Below are 7338 nucleotides of genomic sequence, written 5' to 3'. Positions count from 1 at the left end.
CATTGTCATCAAAATAACTTGGCAATGCTGGTAAAGTACTATCAAAATTCTGTATATAAATCTTTTCTTTGTGGGCAGCTTTACCCCTAATGAATACCTAGCCAGCACAATTAGTCACTTCAGTACCCTATATTTTAGAACTATTCATATGTGATTTATAAATAGCTGACATAGAAAAGTGGTTGTGGTTTAATAATGCCCTCTAGTTTAGATGGCATTAAGTACCCTGTTATTGCTAAGAAAAATAAATAATAATGTACCTCATATAAAATGTTAATCTCACCCCATTATTATTATTTCATCCTATGGCATAGGCTTGACATTTAAGCAAAAAAAAAAAAAAAAAAAGCATAAGCGATAATTATACTTTAAGTTGTCCCATAATTAAAAATTCTTCACAAAAGAACATTTTCTGTCATTTGCTTATAACATCTTTTGCAAGTTTTTCGCCTTGTCCACTTTTACATTTCAGGTAAAAAGCTACATGAAAATATCATGAAGCATCACTCTCCAAGCGCAACTGAAATTGATATATTGCTTTGCTTTTCGTTCCTTCCTAAACAAAGTCCAGGCACGGAGCACAGCGCTTGTAGCCACTCGCTTATGGTGATGGGCAGACTGTAGAACATAGATATAGCAATCTGCTTGGCTGATTTCTGCTACCCATTGGGAGTCATGGACGAAGTCTCAGCAGGTTGAATGCTGTGCACCCACGCACTGCAGAATGCTGTGATTACAGCAGGTAGGTGGCTCGGGTTCAGAGAACCTCCGAGAGGTGGGAGTCCAGCGTAATGGGATGTGTTATTTATTGGAGTTTGTGGGGACACACGCTGTAATTGTATGCTTGGTGTAATGTCTGATTGTTGTGTCTTTCATAGCCTCTGGAAGCCAGCCCCCTGTGTAAGTGATAACCCACTGGAGCTTTTGTTGTGAGTGCAATGGGAACACAGGAAATGAATAGCAACTGATTAATTGAAGCAGGCTACATTTTTGGAAAACAAATCAAAGTGATTTGCATGAATCACAATTTGTTACATAATACATTTTGAGGGCACAAATTACCTTTTTAAAGCCTAAGACACATATATACACAGCGGAACAAACAGAAATATAATAAACTGGGCTATAACTACATAATTCACATTGAATACTGTATGCCAAAGCCGATGTGAAACAAATGATTTTCCAATAAACTACTCAGGCAGAGTCATATCTGTTCTAAATTTCAATTGAATATTATTTATAATACCAATAATTCTTCACGATTGTTAACCATGGGCTGATGGAACAATTTGTTTTACATATTAGTTTGGGGGGTTCGTGTATTCCCAAGTTGGGAACTGACTTGTAGTCGTGTTTCAGGAGATATGGTAAATAAATAAAAGTTGAAGAGAGAGGGAGGAAAACTTTGAGGTTGAATCATTTTTGCCTTTTTCTAATTTTGAATAAAAACACTAGTAAAAATAATGTCAATAGTAAAGGGAAATATAATTGGCAGAAAATTATTTTTCCTAGGCTTAATATCTATAATAGATTTTTAGGTTTGTCTCCTATTCTTATTTAAAAAGGGTTCTTTTAGTGTTGTGAATTGAATCATAGGCCTTGTGCATGCTAAGCACTTGCTTTACCACTAAGTTACATCTAGGACCCTATTATTTTCTTTATAATATTATCTGTATTATTCCTATTATTAAAATGAGGCCATGCATTTACTACAATGAATAATGGAATTACAAACTTTATTGGTCAATACTTCTAGTGCTTTTGGCTTGACCTTAAGCACATATTACTTATATATGTGTATATGGAAAATATTCTTAAGAAAATCCATAAAATACATAAAATCATATTTTTTATGGAATTGTATCATGTATGTTGCTTTACAATTTGCTATTTTATGTAATCAAAGATGCCAAATATTTTTTCCATGTCAATAAATGTATATGCACATTACCATGGAGTGCAATTATTTATTTAGCTAAATATTTCTCATCATAAACTTGTTTTAACTACAATCAATATCAAATAACATCCATACTCATAAATCTAAACAGCCTTGATGTTGTTGAAATGTATTCCTAGAGACAGGAACATTGCATCGAATTTTATGGAGGTTTGTGAAAGCTTTGGTTCATATTATAAAATCACCTTCAGGTAAACTTGTATATAAAATTTTCTTAAGACACAGGTATAAATATTCTTCTATAATATGTTGGATATTTCTCCAATTTTTATCCTCTTTTTTCCTTTATCAGTTTTAATAATTTTTGTTTAGATAAAGAACAAAAATTTTTTTTCATGCATCTGCAGCACATGGTGACTATAACGATGGTGGGGAGCTGACACACATAGACAACAAATCCCAATTGTCTTTTGTCTTGGTTATTTTTCTCTCATTACTGAGACCAAATATCTGATGCCCAACATGAAGGAAGGAAGGGTTTATTTAGCTAACAGTTTTTTGGAAGTTTCAGTCCATACTCAGCTGGCTGCAAGGCAGGGCAGCGTGGCTGACATTTAATCGTTTATGGCAGCTGCAAAAGACAGGGTAAAAATATGAAAAGCAGACCTCCTTCCCTCATTTATATAGTACGTGGGTTATCGCCCCTGGATGGGTAAAGCGTTCACGTCACCAATCCCAGCACTAGACAGTGAACCAATCACAAATGCTAGGCAATGAACCAATCACAAGCAGTGCTTTAGAAAGGTCCACCTCCCATGACTGCACGAGGCTTTGGGGGACATTTAAACAAACCACAACGTCTTTTTTCACTTTTTTGTTTGTCGTTCTCTATCTTGCCCCTCCCTCCCTGCTCCTTCCAACTCTTAGTCTTTTTCCCATTTGCAAGTGTGCCATTGTCATCATTTTCCCCTTTAATATTTTTTAAATTCTCTTTTCTTCCTCTTTCCCTTTCTCCATCTCTTGTTCCTGCATCAATCTGAGAAAGATCTTCCTACTTCTTTATCTACCTTCTCTTTTTAGTTTACTTAAGTGCAAAAGCTTACCTTATTACACAGAAATTTATTTCATCAAATAATGAATTTAAGTAATCTTTAACCGATGCATTCATTCACTCCAGGAAAGATTAATTCTAAAATCTAGAGTTTTAGTCTTCCATATTATCATTTTTTGCCCTTGTCACCAGAATCAGAAAGCACATTTTCCTAAGGATAAGTCAGATATAGACTTTAAATGTCATTTCATTTCTTTGAGACAGAAATGAATGTATTATAAAGTTCCAGATCATGTATTTTCTTTTTCTTTTTTTTTTGTACGGGGATTGAACTCATGACCTCACCCTTGCCAGGCAGGCGCTTAGGCCATTGAGCTAAATCCACGACCCCCTAGATCATGTTTTTGTTCTCTAGATTTCCAAAAAAGACACGAACTATTGTTAAATTGACTGGCTATTGGGCTCTCCCATTCACTGGATTTTATCCAGAGATTCACCTCAGAGGAGCAGAGTGTATTCCAGCAGGCATTTGTTTGACTTTTCATGAATCTTTTACATTTAATTTTTTTGTATGCATTCTATCTGCTTTTGAAAAAACATACTGAGAATAAAAAACTATTAAATTATATTTATATTTTAAGACTTGAAATATAAACATTTCAAGTGTGTATATATAAAACTATATATGATGAATTTCCAGTTTTTTCAATTTAATGCCATCATAGTATTCCAAGATAAAATGGTAATATGGTCATTTTGCTCTAATCATTGGTTGTTTTTAGTAAAACAATAATTTTGTCTTACATATAAGGTTTGCATGCATGGAATTCTAACATAATATCATATTGATTGCTAACATTTTTTATTTTGCCAAATATATTTTGCACATACATGGTGTAGACACATTGGGAAAATAAATTTTATTAATTAATGGGAGCCTAAGGCAAAAAAAAAATGACTTCAATGGGTTGATTTTAATTTGTGGTGGCATCAAAATGATTAATATCTAAATTTTAAAAATGTGTTATATTTCAAGACACATTACTATTAGTCATTCTCAAAGTATTACTTCTGGCTTTGAACACACTTATTCCGCAATTCTTGTCAGTTTTGGGTGCAATTTTGGTAGTCCTCTTTCATGGGTGCCTATAGTTATACTGCTGTGGCTGCATCCATGATTTGAATAGATTCAAATGGGAAGAGAGATCTTTCACAACGAGAAGGGGATCAAGAGATAGAATGGTATCTCAGTCATTTTCTCTCATTGCTGAGGAAAAAAAAAATCCAACATCCCAAATCAAGGAAGGAAAGATTTATTTAGCTCACAGTTTGTGGAAGTTTCAGTCCATAATCATCAGGCTCCAAGGCAGGGTGGCATGGCACCAGGGCAACACTTCAAGGCAGCAGCCAGTCAAAGCAGCCAGAGCAAAAGAGGATGAAGCAAACCTCTTTTCCTTCTGTATATTATACACAAGCCATTCCCTTTCAGGGCTGGAGTAGCACTAACAAAATCTCTGTGCCCTCTCCTCTTGCACAGGGTGAGGATATTTACAAAATAAGAACCCTAGCTCCCAGCAGAGTTTCTTACACTTTTGATGCTCAAATTGACACAATGTATCAACCATAACAAAGGGGAGAGGAGTAGAGTGTAATAAAAGGAATTAAAATGTGTTATATACATGACCAACTTCATTAAGGAATGTAAACTTTATGTACTAAAATATAATGCTTACCTCTCATGCTCATTTTCACTTTGTAGGAGAGCCAGAAGTCACATGATGCCAGATCTGGGAGATATCAATTTCCATACTAGAAAAATGAGTGGCACAGAGCATTGTTACAATGGAGAATGAAACTTTTCACCCATGTCACAGGTTATTTTCTGTGTTCATTATTTCTTAAGTGCTTTAATAAGCCCTTGTAGGCTTAAAAACATTGTGGTGTTTCCTCATCTACCTTATTCACTGGATCTAGCATTGTGTGATGTGGGACTTTATCCTCAAAGATAAAATAACCATGAAAACTACACATCTTGTATCATTTCAGGGTATTGAGGCAGCCATGACAGCACAACTAAAGACAATCATGGGCGGGGACTTCCAGAGCTGCTTCAGAAAGTGGCAAGAATGATAGGATAAGTGTGTCTGAAGCAAAGAGGAAGAATTTTGAAAGGATTAATTGCTAATTGGTTAATAATTTCATTGTAATAAATGTTTTAAAAATTAAACATTCACTGTGTGTTTTGTTCATATCTTGCCTTCCTAACTCCAATGTTCTCATTTACCATTTGAAAACTCGAGCATACTCTAGTCATTGTGGCAAGAATAAAAGAATAGGGGGCTGGGGATTTAGCTCAGCGGCATAAGTACCTGCCTTGCAAGCAGGTGGTCATGAGTTCGATCCCCGGTACCGATAAAAAAAAAGAATAAAAGAATAAAGTGATTTCTCTGATCATAAAGCATTCTCCACAAAGAAAAATGGTGTAACCCACAGCATGGGTTAAAGAGATGTCCATGAGGGGAGAAAAATTTGTGCCAGAATTTGAAGCAAGAAAGAACATAATGCTTTTAGAGCTACCTGAACTCTGGTGGAGTCCTTTTAATCCTTTCATTGATCTTATTAAATGATGCTATGGCTACCTGGGGACCCAAATCAAGTGGGTTCTCCTTAAGCAATAAAAAGGATTACAACTTTTCTATTTTCCTTCTTCACAAATTTTTTTTCTCTATCGCATTATATTTCACGGGAAAAGACTAATACCTTTATGTGAATATTTATCACCAACTTATAGAGTAATGTGCATGCTACTTTCTTAAGATAGCTGTTTCCAAAAAGAGGATCAGTATCTGATGGAACAAACCTTTAATGATGGAATCTCAGGCAACAGCATCAAACTGCTATGGAGCTCTTCAAATTGCTCATCATAGGCAACTACTTACTCTGGACACAGATAAGTTTAATTTGGTATTAAAATATCTTAATAGAATAGAAAGTGTTTAAGAAGTATATCTAGTTTTGAGTGATATTTGTACAATGTGTAAGAATTTGCAATAATGTCATACAAAAATTTAGCATTAAAACCATTTCCCTTCTTTGTCCTCTTTCCTTGCTATATATAGGTGTCCACCTTTTGTTTGGTGACTCTGGACAGTACATATTTGAAGACACACTTGTGCCAGTTCAAGACAATAAGTACAGCTGCACTGGTTAAAAGCTGGGACTTCTGTTCCATGAAAGCACCATGAAATGGCTGGCATGGGCCTTCCTGCTAACATGGCTATGAGTTAAGATGCAGGTCATAGGGTTTGGTGTCTATAAAACTTTGGTTTGGGTTCAGGTTTGTTTTATGCATTACTTGGGCTTAAGCTTGTTTGTGCCAATTCCATCTTTTCCATTAGATGCTCATTAATAAAATTCTACACTCCCAATATTCATCACATCATACCATGCTGGGTGGCAGTGCATTCACTTGGAGTTTTCACATTTGATAACTTCTCATTCAAGTTAATGGAGCTACTTGGAATTTTCCATCAATTATGGCATCTCAGGTTTTGGCTATTCTGAAGGAACCTATTTGTGAGACACACATTATATATAAAGATGTACACAAGTGCAATTAAATGCCCGATCCAGTTTCAACTATGACTCATGTCTGCTTTGACTGAAGTGGAGGACGCAATTTTCTCCTCAATAGATTCTTCTTCAAAAGAAAATCTGAAAGCCATTGCCTTGACCTCAGCTCACCTTACTTAGTATGCTGGTGACTCACTGTGTCATTAGAAAAGGTTTATGTTTGAGGAGACTTTGAAAGAACATTCATTTCAGGGAGCAGAGGTGGGAGCAAAAACAGAAAATTCTGAGGGTTTGGAGGATGGAGTTCTGGTCTGGCACCAGTAATTCTTCAAGTTGCAGTAGTTAGAAGTGATAGCTTCTTTCATGTGATCCAAATTTGTGGGTGAGACTATCTTGTGGTTTGGGGAAATATTATGTATATGCTCCCAGCCTTGCCACATATGTTCCCATTTTTTGTATCTACTCTCATTTTTTATAGAGATGCATTCTTCTTTTATTCAAAGCAACTGATTCTTCATTGCAATTGTGACCTCAAATTTATGCTGGGTTTCTCTTCTCATTGAGAGAGAACCAGAAAACAAACAAACAAATAATTACAAAAGAAAACCAAAACCAAAACCAAAATGAAACGAAACACTGACGGTGAACATTTTGCTTTTTTGGCTACTATTATCAGACAAGGTAGAAACAGCATATTACCATGGAGGACATAGGACATAGGCTCAGGCCACCTGCGTGCAAAGAGTAAGGTGAGCTGTCTCAGTGGTTTGTGATTGGCCTGAAACTAGGGCATTTCTGAGCATGGGGCTGA

At 35.7% G+C, this 7338-nt stretch overlaps 1 long non-coding RNA gene across 1 annotated transcript; it reads left to right on the top strand.

Annotated features, from left to right (window-relative positions):
• Positions 1–314: 314 nt before the first annotated feature.
• On the top strand, positions 315–5108 carry LOC134476247 (uncharacterized). The gene is made up of 3 exons (XR_010047826.1): positions 315–742; positions 4714–4828; positions 5001–5108. It is a non-coding gene; the product is annotated as an uncharacterized LOC134476247 (long non-coding RNA).
• The last annotated feature ends 2230 nt before the right edge of the window (positions 5109–7338 follow it).

The sequence above is a fragment of the Cavia porcellus genome, unplaced genomic scaffold, assembly GCF_034190915.1.
Source record: "Cavia porcellus strain 051 isolate PalLab524CR breed Dunkin Hartley unplaced genomic scaffold, mCavPor4.1 scaffold_6, whole genome shotgun sequence".
In the NCBI taxonomy this organism is placed as follows: domain Eukaryota; kingdom Metazoa; phylum Chordata; class Mammalia; order Rodentia; family Caviidae; genus Cavia; species Cavia porcellus.
Note: the sequence above shows the minus strand (reverse complement) of the source record. Positions and strands in the feature narration are given on the sequence as shown.